This window comes from Eublepharis macularius, chromosome 2 (assembly GCF_028583425.1).
Source record: "Eublepharis macularius isolate TG4126 chromosome 2, MPM_Emac_v1.0, whole genome shotgun sequence".
Classification (NCBI taxonomy): domain Eukaryota; kingdom Metazoa; phylum Chordata; class Lepidosauria; order Squamata; family Eublepharidae; genus Eublepharis; species Eublepharis macularius.
Window position 1 is genome coordinate 12197695 of NC_072791.1, and position 18635 is coordinate 12216329.

The 18635-nt window shown below is 44.9% G+C and overlaps 1 pseudogene; it reads right to left on the minus strand.

Annotated features, from left to right (window-relative positions):
* Window positions 1-18635, minus strand: part of LOC129324299 (zinc finger protein 420-like) — a 52992-nt pseudogene that overhangs the window by 16007 nt on the left and 18350 nt on the right.

An 18635-nucleotide genomic window follows, 5' to 3' on the forward strand; every position in this document is an offset into this window, starting at 1 on the left:
CTTAGAAGGGAAATTAGAACGTTGTAATTATAGCTGGCCTATGTATTGTCGAAGTCTTTCACGGCCGGAGAACGATGGTTGTTGTGGGTTTTCCGGGCTGTATTGCCGGAATGCCAAGACCACAGCAATACAGCCCGGAAAACCCACAACAACTATAGCTGGCCTGTTCCTTCCTTACTATGGCCGCTAGGAAAACCACAGCAAGGAGAGCCTTATCTGACCAAATGGAAAGGCTAGAATTGATCCAAAAATGGTTCCAACAAACGGGTGATAAAATGGAGCATTTGAATGAAGACTTGGGAGGTAAAACGGAAAGGGAATTTGACAGGTTGGGAAAAAGAATTAATCAACATTTTTAAAAGTTAAACCATTACACTAGAAACTTCTATGACGCAAGTGATTAAGGATGTGAGCCAAACTCAATAAAATCTTATGGTCCTAGAGAAAAAAAATGGTCACTCTGGATTTAATGATGGAAACATAGATAAGTTATTCTTACAGGAAATGAGAGAAAGGGAGTTTCATCTGAATACGAGTGAGGAAATTTCCTCAGTAGAACAAAAGAAATTCCCCCATTACCAAAACAGAGATGACATGGAGGCTTTTCTGTTTAGTTTTCAGAGAACATGTAAAGATCTGCAGATTCTTGATGTCACTAGAATGTTTTATTTGTGCCCACAAATATGTGGAGCCAGGGCTTTTTTCTGGGAAAAGAGGTGGTGGAACTCAGTGGGTTGCCCTCGGAGAAAATGGTCATATGGCGCCGCACTGTGGCATGGAGGGCAATCTAAACTCCCCTCTGTCTGGAGATCAGGGGCCACCAGCCATGTGACCATTTTCAAGAGGTTCCAGAACTCCGTTCCACCACGTTCCAGCTGAAAAAAAGCCCTGTGTTGAGGTCTGCAGAGAAATGAGGGCTGAAGAACCCTCAGACTATCACTTATTTAAAGAGAGGGTTAGGATTCATTGTGGTCTGATGGTGGAATAAAGTAGAAAGGCTTTCTGAGAGATAAAGAGAAAGCCAGGAGAAACATATTCACAATTAGGATTTCATTTCGCTACAGCCTTAAATCAATGGGTTGAGGGAAACAAAGTGACGATTTCAAAAACTGAAACAACTGATAGGATTAGAACAGTATTACCAACAAGTACCCTCATAATGGTTCCAGAGGGACAAAGAGCTTAAACAGATGATGAAGCCGCCACCTTATTAGACAAGATTGAAGGGGACTTTGGAGGATCTCTATTCCAACCCCCCATCAAGAAAAATTGAGTTTGGGGGTCCTTAGGAAAAACTGAACCATCAAAAACCAGCCCTGTGAGGTGGGACACTCCAGCATCGACTAGTTGGGGAGTGATAATTTGTTATAACTGCCAGGAAGAGGGACACATGTAAGTACGTTGTCCAAAATTAGAAAAGGGAAAAACCCCAAACCCACCCAAAACAGTTAAAGTAGTAAAATGGGCAGAAACTGTTACAGAACAACTACCAGACTCTGAGCCAGAAACAGTCGGACCAAGAGATAAACCAGCTAGAGTGCTGCAAATATGGAAGGTGCAAGAAGGTATAAACAGGGACTATCTAGAAACTGTAGACTTAAATGATGAGGAAATTATAGATTGCAGACAGGAGCTGAAGTCACTTTAGTAAAACCCCATTTAGTAAGGAAAGGTCAATACTTATCTGGAAAGTCATACAAGATCAAAGGAGCAAGTGGCCCACAGGAGTGCCACGGATACAGAGTTCCAGTTTCAGTCCTTTCGAGTTACTCTTTGGACATCAGGCGATAGGATGATAGCCTTCCTGAAAGAAGCTTAGACAGGCAGAGAGGACCTTGAGAGCTAAGATGTCATCACCTACCTCCAAGAGCACCAAGAGAACTTGCAAGAACTGTGTACGACTGCTATAGACAATATACATCAAGCCCAGCAGAAGCAGAAGACCTAGTATGACGCCAAGGCCAGAGAGAAGGTCTTCAAGCCTGGAGATGAAGTCCTCATGCTGAAGAACCCACAGAAAACACAAACTTGAAGTGGCTTCGGAAGGACCTTTCCAAATGGCACATAAGGTTTCTAATGTAAATTATACGGTGAATGTGAAAGGGGGGGCAATGTAAACTGTTCCATGTTTATACTCTGAAACCATATTATGACTGAAGTAACCTGGTCCTTACAACCAGAAGTGGGAAGAAAAATGAGATTGATCTATCAGGTTGGGTTACGGTCACCAAAAGAAGCACCATAAATGATGTGAAGTTAGCCCCATCCCTCTCAAAAGACTAGTAAGAACAGGTTAAGGCTGTCTTGGCGAGATTTCAATCTAGCTTCCCTGGTAGAACCCAGCTAGCCCAACACAGAATTAACACCGGTGAATCAAGGCCTGTTTTCTTCTCACCATACAGGGTAACTGGCCCGAATTCCATCATAAAGTCCTAGGATCAAGGAAACGTCCTTTTGTACTTCATAAAAGGTGCAGCGAGAGCCCTATGTAAATCCAAATAATATTATGTTTGTTATGTTATAATATTATATTTGTTATTTAAAATGTTGGCTTCCTTGACTCCTCTGAAAGGCCCATGAGGAGGCCTTGTTGACATTCCATGACCTGTTCCTTTTAGTTTACAAACCAATATTTTAGCATACAAATTAATACTTGGGGAAACCACTAAATATGCAAAAGTTCTTCCTCTGTTCTTGTGTGGAACCCCCCACTCACCTACTGAGAATCTCTACTGAAAGGGCCCTACGAGAACCCTTCTTAGAAGGAGCAATTTTTGCCTCCAGCTTCTGTGAATTGAGCGAAAGGGGACCCTTACCCAGAGAGGCCACATTCTGAAAATTCTCCTCCATGACTTCCTTGTGAAGGCTTCTTTTTTCCGCATCCAGTAGAGCCCACTCCTCCTCAGTGAAATGAACAGACACCTCCTCAAAGGTCACCGGACCCTGAAAAGAGAAAAAAAGAAACTCCTGTATCCTCTCAGATGGAGACTGTAACAAATCTTCCCCTTATGAGGACCAGTCAAAATGAATACACTTAGAAGTTTAGTTGCAGCATTCAAACTTCCATCAGACCTTTCCATTTTCATTCCAGTGAACAGGAGCGACAGCAACCACGGAAAAGAGAGTGAGGAGTATTCTCTGGGCTAGGGAGGGGTGGGTGGTGCATGGAGGTACCCGGGGTCATGAACTGCAGTTCCACACTTACCTGCTCTGGAAACATGGAAGCTGCATTCTCTCTCTTGCAAAGAGTTGGTTTCAAGGACTCACCTAGAAGGATCAAAAGATAATTGGAAGGCATTCAAATCTTTTCAGGTATTTAGTATCCTTGTGTGGGGAAATAAGATTCTCCTGGCTGATGGTCACACAACTGTTCTTGCTACAGTTATCATAGACAAATACAGTTATCATAGACAAATACAGTTATCATAGACAAATACAGGCTTCTTAATTCGCAGAATTACAGAATCACAGAAGGAAGAACTCAGAAATATGAAGCTGTTCAAACTCCACTGATAGAATCACTGCTACTGTACCCAAGAATCTCTTTGCATGTGCGCAAGACAGGCACATGTGGAAAAAGAGAGGCTTGCAATGGGTGAAGTACCACTGCTTCCTTCACTGGGCGGTGCTTCTTCTGTCCGTCTCTTGGCACAGGTCATTCACCTGTGGATGACCAAGGCTGTTTGAGTCCCATGACCCAGACATGAAAGGATCTAAACAATCTAAACCCAGACATGAAAGGATCTAAACAATTTGCCTCATTCAGGAAAGCTTGCGGTTCTCCAGCCACCAACTGTTCAATCACCTTGCTTGAGAATGGAAGATTTCAGACCAGTCCACTGAAAAATGCTGCGTCCTGTGTAGGCTTCTTTAGACAGGCACAACATAGCCTATGAAGTCATGGCAGCCCTGTAAGCCTAAATCGCACCAAGTAGTGACCTGTCCATGACAATGGGACCTCTTCAGTCCCCTCACCTTCACATCACCTTCCTCCTGTCCAGAGCAAAACACCATATCAAGAGTGTGTCCTACGCAGGGTGTGGGGCCTGTTATAACCTGAGACAGGAACAAGAATAACACTGCACTAGAAAAGGAACGTAAACAATGTAATTATGTTAATTTATGTGTTGTATTATGTGAATAAAATCCACTGAGTATTAGTACTACATAGATACAACTGAGGACACTGTTATACAACTCATTCAAACAAAAGTAAACTCAAAGAAACCAATTCAGACATCCATAGAAAAGCACACATTTGTAAGTGGAACCCCTGGGTCAATATTATATTCCTTTTTGAACCAGTTTGTTTGCCAAGTTCCTTCATTCATTAAAGATACCAGTTTGGTGTAGTGGTAGGAGCAGCAGGACTCTAATCTGGAGAACTGGGTTTGATTCCCCACTCCTCCACTTGAAGCCAGCTGGGTGACCTTGAGTCAGTCGCAGCTTTTAGGAGCTCTCTCAGCCCCACCCACCTCACAAGATGGTTATTGTTGTAGGGATATTAATAATATACTTTGTAAACCGCTCGGAGTGGGCATTCGATATAAATCGAATGTTGTTGTTGTTATTAAGATACTAAAGATTTTATAAGTCAAATAAAACACATGATTTCTAGTGAGTTGGTGTTAGTAACAATAGATGTCATGGCTCTAGTCTACCCCATGAGGAGGCAAGAAGCACAGTTGAAATCATTTTGAGTAAACACTCTTCACAATTGCCACCTACTTTTTCTTCATGAGATCCTGGATACTGTTCTTGAAAAAAGATTCAAGGAAGACTTTTATTTGCAAGTTCTGGGCATTGCTATGGGCAGCCCTCTAGAACTACTATGTCGGCACCAGAAGAAACTATTATATACAATGTCAACAATAATCCTTACTCAAGTGACATCAGTATTCATAAAAGGGTTTTTAAAAAAAAAATTGCTGCTGTTTCCAGGGTAGAAGAATTCTTTAAATGGCTAAACACTATTTATGAGTCCATTAATTTTTGCATGAAGAGCCCCGTGGCGCAGAGTGGTAATCTGCAGTACTGCAATCGAAGCTCTGCTCACGACCTGAGTTCGATCCCAGCGGAAGCTGGGTTCAGGTAGCTGGCTCAAGGTTGACTCAGCCTTCCATCCTTCCAAGGTCGGTAAAATGAGTACTCAGTTTCCTGGGGGTAAAGTGTAGATGACTGGGGAAGGCAATGGCAAACCACCCCATAAAAAGTCTTTCTCTAGATCATTTGGAATGGATTTTTTTTGTGGGCGGAACAAATAATCCACCTCAAATGATTGATAAAGTGCACTGAAAGTGCATTATCCAACATGTGCAGAATCAGCCCTTGTACCTTGCTTATCAGCTTTACTTATGGCTCAGCCCTCCTCACAGCTCAGCTAGTAGTTCATCTTACAACTCAGCTTATCAGCTTTATTTACGTTTCAGTCCTATTCATGATTTAGCTCACTGGACAGGGGACTTTATGAGACAGTTTGGGTGGTAGGAGGCTACTGTAACCATCATAGCCCCACCGGTCTGATTTCTGTACTATTGGCACTGTTTTGTAGATCATGAATGTATGCTTTTCTGTGGACATCTATATTGGTTTCGTTGAGTTTGTTTGTTTGACTGAGTTGTATAGCAGTGTCCTCAGTTGTACCTATGTCATATTAATACTTGGTTGATTTTTCACATAATACAACACAAAAATTGTTTATTTATATTCCTATTATAGTATGGTATTCTTCTTCTTCTTTGCCACTTATTATACTGGTCTTCCCCCCCTTTTATTACCTGAGACAGGCCCATGGTTTTCATGGAGGCCTGAAATCTTGAACTGCTTCTGACAAGGTAGCCTCTGTAGGGATATTGAAGTCCCTGAGAACAACTATGTTAAGATCGCCTCAAGGCTTATAGTTTTTTCCTCTTCTTATCAGCCCCACATACTATCTTCCCAATTTTTAACATTAATCATCATTTTTTGAATTTTGAGCAGCTTTGTTTTCAACGCTTCGACTGCTGACACCAGAGGTGAGGTGCACCAGAAATTGTTTTTGTTGTGTTTTGTCCCATACATTTATTAAATTCTCACTTTTGACTTTATCATGGTAAAAGTATAAATCTCTATTATTTTTCTTTACCCACAATTTTGACCAAGTAATTACCCGACTGGTTAACCATTTTACCCTTGTGTAAATCCATTATAACTGTAGATAGTGTATGGCCTAAACCACTGTTCTTCCAATTAACTTGAACTGAATTTAAATCAATTCTAGGTTTTTACTTCCCCGAAGGGATCTTTCTAATGTGAGAAGCATGAGTGAGCATCTTTCCCAGATTAGATTGAGGTCAAGGGAATAAAAGCAGACCATCTATATTCAAACAGGCCATCCAATAGGTACAACAGCCCTTTCGATCTTACCCAGAGAAGCAGGTTCATGGTAACACTTGAACATTTTCTGCATCTGAAACAGAAGGGGGAAATGCGGAGAAAACGGTTGGGAGTGTCCAAAAAAGTTCAGGCCATCTGTTTGGATTTCGAGGGTATCCCTGATCATATCCTGTGCCCACATACTGCTGAGGAATCCCTCTTACCTGCTTATCTTGATTCTCGTCCTCTTCCTGGCTCAGAACGAACCCTTCTGCCAGGGCCACTGCCTGGGAACTGGTCTCCGGCCCACATTCCCTGACCCAGCTCTCCATTTTGGGGGGCAGGACAGCCAAGAACCAGTCGAGGATCACCAAGTCCAGGATCTCCTTCTTGCTGTGTTTTTCTGGCTTCAGCCACCGGAGGCAAAGGCTGTGGAGTCGACCGCAGACCTTTCGGGGCCCTTCAGCCTCCTGGTAACGGAATTGCGTGACATGCTGATGCTGCACATCTGAAGGAGGAAAATCCTCTCTGAGGCTCTTATGCAACTTTCCTTCCCACAGTTCTCTTCTGCTTCCAACCTCCATGGTATCAGGACCTTTCCTTGCTTCTGGACCGACTGAGTCCAGCTGTCCCCTCATCCTCCCTTCTTCTCTCGTGCCTCCCCTGGACCAGTGGATTTCCTTCCTCCTCTGCCGGATTCTTCTATTAAGGCAGCTGCTGGATGTATGACCTCCTGCAAAGAGAAAGCTAATCTGTTGGACTTATCCTATTATATAAAAGGCAAGCCATATTGGCGACAACTCACCTTTTATCCTGGTGTGCTTCTGGAGGGAGCTGCTGTAGCAGGAAGGCCAAACGAGGCGGCCTGTCCCTTTAGAGGGCACCGCCACAGCAGGAAGCCTAGATGAGGTGGCCTGTCTCTTCGGAAGGTGCTGCCGCGGCAGGAAGCCCAGGCAAGCAGGCCCATCCCTCTGGAGGGCGCTCCATTTTCTAGAGCCCGTTTTCCCCCCAAATGGGCTTGGTTGCTGGTGTGTGTGTATGTCTGTGTCTATCTCTGTCTCTATACGGTGACCTGTGACTCACAAAAGCTCATGGAGCACCTGGAGTCAAGGGTGTTTGGAAATAAAAAAGCTGGATGAAGCAAGTGAAGAGGAGCTTACAAACAGCAAGTAGAAATACTTCACTCTGCTTAATAAAAACATTGCTAAAGTATGAACTAAAGATTCCTGCCGTTTTCTTTCGCCAGAGAACATGACATGTGACCAAGAGCGGGGGGCATATTTAGAAAATAGTTGTGACGTTAGAAAGAGTCGTCCTGGAGCAGAATGGAGGAACTGAGAGTCCCAGAGATGCTGGATCACTCGAATCGTGCTGCAGACAACTGGAGAAGATTTCAGGAGCAGTCTGGCTTGTCCATGGAAGCTGCCACAGCCATGGAGGAGCCAGAGACAAGGAATTTGAAAGTTTGCAGGACCCCAACCCACTGATTTCTTTCCTATGTTTTCACTTACTCTGCAGACAAGAACTCTAAATACGATTACAAGTTGGAAGAGCTTTATAAGCCAAGTAAAAATGAAGTTTTTGAAGATTACCTTTTGATGTAAGGAGGTGATCTGTGAATACTTTCTTGATAGGCTGCTTTCAGTCTAAGAAGTCTTCTTTGTTGTCGTTCAAGGATCTATGTTTTTGGCTGGGAATTTAATTAATAACTGTTAGCCTTTTGTGTTTTCATTACGATGTGCTTTTTAACTCAGTCAGGTTCTCTGGAGAGGCAGCATAAAAATTCTCTAAATAAACCAATACTTTTGTCATATAAGGAAGCAAAGGCAGGCAGAGATTTTTCAGAGTTCGTTGGCTCATTTGGGAAAATCAAGTCTGATGTGACTTTGCAGGGCTTAAGAGTGGATCATTAAGAATGGATCGTATTTTCCCAGGTGTACATGATTTCAAAAGGACAGGCAGATTTCTAGAAGCCAAAGATCTTCCATTAGCAAAGGCAACTGAAGTGCGCCAGGCTGCAGAAGTCACCTGGATGGCAAAACATTTGCTGGCAAGGAAAAGCTGTGCTGAGTCTGCAGACAGTGTTCCACTGTCAGTAAGCTATAGTTGAATGCATTCTCCAAAAATCCAAGTTTACTATTCTAGTACAGCAAGAAAAAACAGGAAGGCCATGTGGGAACACAACTGCATGGGACTGCCTCTCTACCTGTGCCCCACCACGGCAGCTCTGCTCCCCTGAGCCATCCTGAAAATGGACAAAATCTACACTGTTGCCAAAATGGTTATACATGTGAAGACCCTATATTAATCAAAGGCGTCTCCCCTTGATGACACAATAATTACATCACAGTGCAAAAACAAGAATCCAAGGTGCAGTTCCTCATGTGAGCCCATGGCCATGAGAGTTTGGGGGAACCCGTGTGAAAATCCCTAGGATCCATAAGGATCTGTGTTTTGGAATCAATTTTTTGTGCCAATGCATGGCTGCCCTCCTTTTTATATAGGGAGTGATTCTTGATTGTAGATCTCCCCATAGTGTCACAATATATCAGGGGTCAGGGTGGGCTGGGGGAGACTCCTTCATCGTTTATTTGACAAGACCAGAATATGTCTTCTCCTACTGCCTACACGTGAATGCAAAACGGAATTATTCAGGAGGGCTCTTTCCCCAGGCAATAGGGCTGGGCAGTAAACAAATGATACAAAGAAATGAGTTGCCAAAGGGACGGGGACTGTAGCTTATACCACTGTGTACTGCCTTTTGCTGTTATAGTGCTCCTATTGGATACTTTCTCTGCATTATTAACGCTTCACGTCATTTTAATTATGTTTTGTTTTAGCATTGTCTCTGCTCTGTGTCCGAATTCTGTTTCTTCACATTTCTATTGCATTGTTTATTGAATATTGAACGTCCCAGCCATTGATCACATTATCTTACACTGTATAATCTGCTTTGAGTCTTACGGAGAAAGGCAGACTATAAACTACTTACATCAAAGAAAAATAAAATAAAGAGGTGCCAAAAGAGAGGCCACTTTGCTAGAGATTGCAGACAGCAGCGCAACGCAGAAGAGAAAAAACAACAGGAGATGCATCCCTTATTGCAAGAAGGACTCAGCTGCACCCCCAGGGAAGCGGAGCTGCCAGAGAGCAAGCAGGTAAGCCCCGGAGATCAATGGAGCCCTCTGGTTACCATTCCCCAAAACAGGGATAGTCCATTACTTACCTTAAAAAGTCCTCCAGTGCTGCCTAGCCTCCCTTTTCACCCAAGGACAGCAAGAAGCGACAGTGGCAAGTCTGGTGACTTTCTCTCTTCAGGCCTCTCTAGGAACCGAGACTCCTTCCCTTTAACCCTTAGGATGACTCTCCAGAAAGCAGAAAGGATCCACTTCTATCTTCGCCCTGCAGAGGGTACATTTTTTTTTGACATTGAAGCAAAATAAAAACCAACCCTCACATTGTAGAAAATGTCTTAATCTATAGGCAGCGCCATGGCAATCACACATCTGCTGATTCAGGGTGCAGATACAGCCCCAAAGGCACGGGTCCTCAGGCATCCTGAGGATTTTTAAACAGGGTCCCTCCCAACTTATGTGGTCATGGACATGCTGAGTGATATGATGATGGGTTTGGGGGGACCCCATGTAAAAATCCTCAAGATCCATGCCTTGGATCCATGTTTATCCTCTGTGGCGGTGCCGCAATGTAGTGGAAAGGTTTAAGGTGTTGGTTGAAAAGCAGGGGCTGGTGAGGACTCTTGATCAAGTGGAGTGCAAGTGAATGGCAAGTGAACAGGGAGGAATACACGTGAGTCTGTTCACTTGCCAGGCAAGTGTAATTCGTCACGTGTAGCTTGGCCCTCAGGGGCACACCCAGCTTGCCCGGCTTGGTTTTATTTGGCTTCAATGTCAAAATGCACCCTACGCGGGACAAAGACAGAAGTGGACCCTTTTGGCTTTCTGGAGAGTCACCCTAAGGGTTAAAGGGAAGGAGTCTCAGTTCCTAGAGAGGCTGGAAGAGAGAAAGTCACCTGACTTGTCGCACTCATTTCCTGTGTTGATTGGAGGAAGGGGAAGTGAAGCAGTTTTGGAGGACTTTTTGAAAAGAGGTAAGTAATGGGTTAATATTTCCTTTGCAAAAGGCCTCCTTGCTCTTGGCCGGAGGGCTCCCTTGATCTCCAGAGCTTTTCTACTTGTTCTCTGGAAGCTCCTCTTCCCTGGGGGTAGAGCTGAGCTCTTCTTGCAATAAGGGATGCTTCTCCTGCTGTTTTTTTCTCGTCTGCGTTGCGCTGCTGTCTGCAGTCCTTAGCAAGATGTCCTCTTTTTTGGAATCTCTATTTTATTTTTCGTTGATGCACGTAATTTATAGCCCGCCTTTCCCTATGAAATTCAAGGCAGATGAAACTCAAGGCACGTTACACAGTGTAAACTAACATGTTCAGTTGCTGGGACATCCAATACAAATTATAATTGTGTAAAGATTGCAAAAATTTGAAAACTAGGAGAAATCCAATACAGAGTCGAACACAATGTTCATACAAAACATAAACGAATTCATATTAAATAACACAGAACTACCCCTGGGCATCAGCTCACTCACAAGGGGAGGTCCCTATGTTACGGGGGCAAATATCCAGGGGTGATGACAAGCAACCAAGATAGACTCCAGCATCCTGGCTTGCAGAGCGTTGGCGGGAGAAGGTTGCGCGCTGCCCACAGCACGACTTTTCCTTGCCAGAAAAATGTTCTGTCTTTGGGGTGCAGTCTTGCGCATTTCAGTTGCCTTTGCTAGTGGAAGATCTTTGGCTTTTAGAAATCGTCTGTTCTTTGAAGTTATGGACACTGGCTCAATTTGTTAAGAACATAAGAACATAAGCAAAGCCATGTTGGATCAGGCCAGTGGCCCATCCAGTCCAACATTCTGTCACACACAGTGGCTAGAAATCCAGTGCCATCTAAAGGACTGTCAGTGAGGCCAGGAGACCAGAAGCCCTCCCACTGCCTTCCTTCCAGCACCAAGACAACAGAGCACCACCTCCCCACAAAGAGAATACCATCTATCTCCTGTGGCTAATAGCCACTGATGGACCTCTGCTCCATATATTTGTCCAGTCCCCTCTTGAAGCTGGCAATGCTTGTAGCTGCCACCACCTCCTGTGGCAACGAATTCCATGTGTTTATCACCCTTTGTGTAAAGTAGTATTTTCTTCTATCTGTTCTAACCCGACTGCTCAATAATTTCATAGAGTGCCCACGAGTTCTTGTATTGTGAGAAAGGGAGAAAAACACATCTTTCTCGACCTTCTCTAACCCGTGCATTATCTTGTAAACCTCTATCATGTCTCCCCTCAGTCGTCTTTTCTCCAGGCTAAAGAGCCCCAAGCGCCTCAATCTTTCCTCATAGGGAAAGTGTTCCAACCCTTTAATCATTTTAGTTGCCCTTCTCTGTACTTTTTCCAGTGCTATGATATCTTTTTTAAGGTGTGGCGATCAGAACTGTACACAGTACTCCAAATGAGGCCTCACCATCGATTTATACAGAGGCATTATGATACCGGCTGATTTGTTTTCAATCCCTTTCCTAATAACCCCTAGCATAGCATTAGCTTTTTTTATGGCAGTCGCACACTGTGCTGACGTTTTTAGTGAGTTATCTATCATGACTCCAAGATCTCTCTCTTGGTCAGTCTCCGCCAGTTCAGACCCCATCAACTTGTATTTATATTTTGGATTTTTGGTTCCAATGTGCATTACTTTGCACTTGGCTACATTGAACCTCATTTGCCACATGGATGCCCACTCTTCTAGCCTCGACAGATCCCTTTGGAGTGCCTCACAATCCTCTCTGGCTTTCACCACCCTGAACAATTTCGTGTCATCTGCAAATTTAGCCACTTCACTGCTTAATCCCAATTCCAAATCATTAATAAACAAGTTAAAAAGCATTGGACCCAACACCGACCCCTGTGGCACCCCACTGCTCACCACCCTCCACTGTGAGAAGTGCCCGTTTATACTCACTCTCTGTTTCCTATTAATTAGCCAGTTTTCGATCCACAAGAGGACTTGGCCCTTTATCTCATAGCTACTGAGCTTACTTAGGAGCCTTCTTAATGAGTCAGCGAGCCCTGCAAAGTGGCGTACCAGACTTGGGTTTCTCAAATCAGCCACCGAACCCTGCAAGATCCTGCCTGACTTTGACAAAAACATTTATTTATTTAGTGGGTTTTATGCTGCCTCTCCAGAGAACGTAACTGAATGGGCTTAAAAAGCACATTTTAATAAAAACATGAAAGGTTAACAGTTATTAATTAGAAGTCCAGCATAAAAGATCCAGCCAGGCTGGGCCAGTTGATGGCGGGGCAGGCCATGTAGGAGGTGGGACCGGGAGGCAGCCAGACTGTGGGGAGGAACAGTCTGGCCTCCAATATCCCAGGGTTTGGGCGTGGCCTTAGGGGCGGGTCCCTGAAATGGGGGGAGGTCAGTCACTTAGAGGGTGGGGGATATAAAGCAAGAAAACTCCCCAGCCTAGGAGGAGAGCAGAGGTTGTGTCCCTGATGCTAAGGGACATCCTCCCAGGTGGGAGAGGAGTTACAGGCCCCCCTCAACACTTTTCGCACCACGACGGAGGCTGATGAGGGGCTCCCACCAAGGCACGCAAACAGGCACAACCAGGGGCTGACCAGGTGGCCCAGGGGGGTAGGGGTACACCCACGGGCCATTTGGATCAGCGGCGCCACAACGGAGGGGTGACCCATGACCAGCATGAGCCAGAATCGCCACACAATGCTTTTATTATGCAGAGTGGAGTCTTTCTGCTTGCTGTGTGAAAGCTCCTCTTCGTTTCGGCTTTTTATTTTCAAACACCTTTGATTCTGGGGTGTTCCATGCGCCATCATGAGTCAGGGGTTATCTCTTTAGATTCGGTGTCTATATATAATATCTATATCTATATCCATTCATCCATCTCACAGATCAATCTTCTCTTTGCAGGAGGTCATATATCCTGCACTTACCTTGAAAAAAGTATCTGGCAGAGGAGGAAGGCCATCCACTGGTGCAGGTGGAGGCTGTTTGGAGAGGAAGGGAGGATGAGGGGAGAGGTGAACTCAGTCGGGCCAGAAGCAAGAAAAGGCCCTGATACTGCAGAGGCTGGGAGCAGAAGGGAAGTTTGGGAAGGAACCTTGCAGAAGAGCCTGGAAGAGGATTTTCCCCCTTCAGATGTGCAGCACCAGCACTTCAGGCAATTCCGTTATCAGGAGGCTGAAGGGCCCCGAAAGGTCTGCAGCCAACTCCACCGCCTTTGCCACCAGTGGCTGAAGCCAGAAAGGCACAGCAAGAAGGAGATCCTGGACCTGGTGATCCTGGACCAGTTCCTGGCCATCCTGCCCCCAGAAATGGAGAGCTGGGTCAGGGAATGTGGACCGGAGAGCAGTTCCCAGGCAGTGGGCCTGGCAGAAGGGTTCCTCCTGAGCCATGCAGATGACGAGAGTCAAGACCAGGAGGTAAGAGGGATTCATTGAGATAGTATGTGGGGCACAGAATAGAACCTTGAAATCCGTACAGGTGGACTCAACTTTTTTAGAACCCCCACCCCTCCTCCGGCCTTTTTCTAGTTCTTTTTCTCAACAGTTTCCACTTCAGTTTCAGATGCAGAAAACATTCAAGTGTTATTATGAAGAAGCTTCTCTGGGTAAGATCGAAAGGGTTGTCATACCCATTGGATGACCTCTTTGAGAGCCAGTTTGGTATTGTGGTTAAGAGCGCAGGACTCTAATCTAGAGAACTGGGTTTGATTCCCCATTCCTCCACGAAGCCAGCTGGGTGACCTTGGGTCAGTCACAGCTTCTAGGAGCTTTCTCAGCCCCACCCACTTCACAGGGTATTTTGTTTTGGGGATATTAATGACATACTTTGTAAACCACTCTGAGTGGGCATTAAGTTGTCCTGAAGGGCGGTATATAAATCGAACATTGTTGTTATTATTGATTGTAGGGGGGCTGCTTTTATCCTCTACCCCCCACTCCTGTCTAGTGTGGGAAAGATGCTCATTCTAACATCTCACTTTAGAAATATCAATTTGGACAAGTAAAAACATAGAATTGATTTAAAATCAGTTCAAGTTATTTAGAAGAACAGTGGTTTAGGCCATACCCGATCGCCGATTATATTCTACTTGTGCAAGGGTAACATGGTTGACGAGTCAGGTAGCAACTTGGTAACAAAGCCAGTAGATTTCTGCTTGTAAATAAAGATAAATGATAGGGATCTATACTTTTACCGTGATAAACTGGTAAGTTAGAATCTAATAAGCGTATGGGAGAAAATACAACAAAAATATTTCCGGTGCACCTCACCTCTGGTGTCAGCAATCAGGGCGTTGAGAACAAAGCTGCCTCCGAATGCAAAAAATGTTGATTAACGTAAGTTAATATTAAAAATTGAGAAGATCGTATGTGGGGCTGATAAGAAGAGGAACAAAACTGTAAGCCATGAGGAGATCTTATGCCATAGTAACATAGTTGTTCCGGGAGATTTCAGCATTCCTAAACAGGCTAACTTTTCAGGAGCAGCTCAGGATTTCAGTCCTCCATGACAACCATGGGTCTGTCTCAGGGAATATCAGGCCCCACACCCTGCACAGGACAGACTTTTGATGTGATGTTTTTTACTCTGGGCAGGAGGAAGGAGATGAGAAGGTGGGAGGGAATGAAGATGGTCCAGACAGATCACTACTTGCTGGGCTTCAGGTTTACAGGACTGTGAAGTGGTGGGGGATCGATGAAGGTGTTCGGCCCCCGTAGCCTGACAGCACTGGGGGATTTTCCTGCAGATACAGTTGGCGCTTCTGTCAATATCCTGGTTGACTTCGGGAATGGCACAATGACCTGGGGAACTGACATGTCTGCTCCCTGGCACCCTCAGGTAGCCACTTGGATTGCTGAGGGGCTCCGAAGATGAAAAGACCAGGGAGATGGCAAAAGCTCCTTTTCAAGCCTACTCCATTGTTTACAAGCAAAGAACACTTCTAAGCCACCTTTGCCTCTGCACACTGTAGGCCAGCGGAGCTGATCTGGGTGGTCAGGGGCCTGTTGGGATCTGGACCGCAGGAGGAAGTCGAGGCCTCAGTGGCCGTCTGTGACCATTTTTCTCAGCACTTTTCAGATAAAATCTTCCACATCAGTTCCGAATTGGACTCTCCATTATCAGTGACAGGGTCAGGCAGTGCCAGGTGGGGACTCTTTGGACTGTTGGGAGTACATTTTAGCATATTCAGTCTGAGGATGTGGACAGGATCCTTGGGGTCTTGAGGCCTACCACCTTCTTGTATGACTTTGCCAGGGTGGGCCTGGTTGACTGGCTCTGAGAGGGAGATGATAATACCTCCTTGAGCAAAGGAGTGGTCTTTCCACCCTAGAAACAGACTGTTGCACCCACATCTAAAGAAGCCTACAAAGGACTGAGGAGATCTCAGTTAACCAGTCTGAAATGTTTAAGTGAGAGTGGAACTACAAGTGACAAAAGGCACAGGTTGGACACTTGTCAGCTTCCCTCAAGTTTTGATGGGAAATGTAGGCATCCTGGTCTCGCAGCTTGGCTCTCTGACTGCTGTCCAATGGACTTTTCAACTGTCACTTGTCCAACATTCCGCCAAGCTGCCTACATTTCCCATCAAAACTTGAGGGAAGCTGACAAGTGTCCAACCTGTGCCTTTTGTCACTTGTGGTTCCGCTCTAAGTTAATTGAACAAGTGGTGGCTGGAGGACTGCAAGATTTCCTGGATGAGCAACTTGTTTAGGTCCTTTCAATTCTGAATTTAGGCTTGTTCATGGGATTGAAACAGCCTTTGTCACCCTGGTGGATGACCTGTGCCGGGAGATGGACAGAAGGAGGGCCTCCCAGCAAAGTAGGCAGTGGTATTTCAGTACTAGCAGGGCTGCATTTTCCCATCTGGGCTGGTCTTGCAAAGAGATTCTTGGGTATGGTAGCCACAGTTCTGTCAGTGGGTTCAGAGCTGCTTCTTTCTTGCATTTCAGAGTTCTTACTCATTCATGTAGTGAATTTTGTACCATTGGAGAAACAGGTGTATATTTGTCTATGATAACTCTACCAAGATTGGATTTTGCAAATGTCTGGAATCAAAACATCATCCGAAATAAGGATGCAAAGGTAGTTGTGACCATGAACCAAGAGAGGTTCTGGATCCAGTAGTGCCCACTCCTCCTCAGTGAAATGAACGGACACGTCCTCGAAGGTCACTGGACCCTGAAAAGAGAAGAAACCCCTCTATCCTCTCAAAGAATGGAACAAATCTTCCCCTCATGAGGACAAGCCAAAATGAGTATTGCTTGCAGCACTGAAACTTCCATCAGACCTTTCCATTTTCTTTCTAGTGATCAGCATTGATAGGAAGCAAGACAAAGAGGTGGAGGAGTTCTCTCTGGGTGAGGGAGGGGTGCGTGGTGCACCGAGGGACTCGGGGTCATGAATTGCAATTCCACACTTACCTGATCTGGCCATATAGAAGTTGATGTGGGTAATGCAAATTGCCACTTAGGGGTTTGGAAGAAGTTTCCCTCCAGGCCAGATTGGCCAAGGAGGGTTTTTTTGCCTTCCTCTGGACATAGGGCAGGGGTCGTAGAGAGATTGAAGAGAGTAGCTGTGAATTTTCTCGATTGTGCATGGGGTTGCACTGGATAATAATAACATTTGATTTATATACCGCCCTTCAGGACAACTTAATGCCCACTCAGAGCGGTTTACAAAGTATGCCATTATTATCCCCACAACAAAACACCCTCTGAGGTGGGTGTAGAGAACTGTGACTAGCCCAAGGTCACCCAGCTGGCTTCAAGCGGAGGAGTGGGGAATCAAACCAGGCTCTTCAGATTAGAGTCCCATGCTCTTAACCACTACACCAAACTGGATGACCATTGGGGTCACTTGCAGCTCTATTTTTCTAAGTTTACCCTACATGAAAACTCAACAACCAATTAATACTTGACAGGATATGTCTCCCCTTCAATGTTTTCTGTTATTATCAAGAATTGTTAATGGCCTTTCCCTCAGATTCTGTTTTGTTTTAAGGCCTTACCCATCTTTCTTCTTTATTCCAGGGGCTGATGGTCCCCAGAGGAAGCCTGAGGAAGAGCTACACAAGCTCCAATTGGAAGAGGAAAAGCAGAGGAGAAGCAATGGGGCAGAATGGAAAAGGAAGAATGAACCATCTGCTTCTCAGGATGCTGAATCCCAGGACGTCCTGCCATACCATGGAAGGATCAATTGCCCCACATATGGAAAAACATCTATTCATCAATCAGTGATTGATAGATACTGTAGAAGCCACACAGGGGAGAAATCATATGAATGCATGGAGTGTGGAAAGAGCTGTAGGCAGAACAAAGACCTTACTGTCCATCGACAAATCCACACAGGTGAGAAATTATATAAATGCATGGAGTGTGGAAAGAGCTTTACCTGGAATGGAAGCCTTAGTGTCCATCAACGAATCCATACAGGGGAGAAACCGTATACATGTGTGCCATGTGGGAAGAGCTTTGCTCAGAGTACACACCTTATTTCCCATCAACGAAGCCACACAGGAGAGAAACCATATAAATGCATGGAGTGTGGAAAGAGCTTTACCCGGAATGCAGGCCTTAGTGTCCATCAACAAATGCATGCAAGCGAGAAACCATATAAATGCATTGAACATGGAAAGAGGTTTTCTTGGAATGCAGACCTTACTGTCCATCAACAAATCCACACAGGGGAGAAAACATACAAATGCATGGAGTGTGGGAAGCGCTTTGCTCAGAGTAAAAAGCTTACTGAACATGAACGAATCCATACAGGGGAGAAACCATATAAATGTGTAGTGTGTGGAAAGAGGTTTATGCGGAATGGAGACCTTACTGTTCATCAACGAATCCATACAGGGGAGAAACCATATAAATGTATGGAGTGTGGGAAGAAGTTTGCTCGGAGTACACAACTAATTTCCCATCAACGAATCCATACAGGGGAGAAACCATATAAGTGCATGGAGTGTGGAAGGAGGTTTATGCAGAATGGAGTCCTTACTGTTCATCAATGAATCCACACAGGGGAGAAACCATGTAAATGTGTGGAGTGTGAGAAGAGCTTTGCTACGAGTTCACAACTTACTGTCCATTGACAAATGCACATGGGGAAGAAACCATATATATACATGGAGAGAGAAAAGAGCTTTGCTCAGAACGCAAACATTACTCTCCATTGACAAATCCACAGACTGGATAA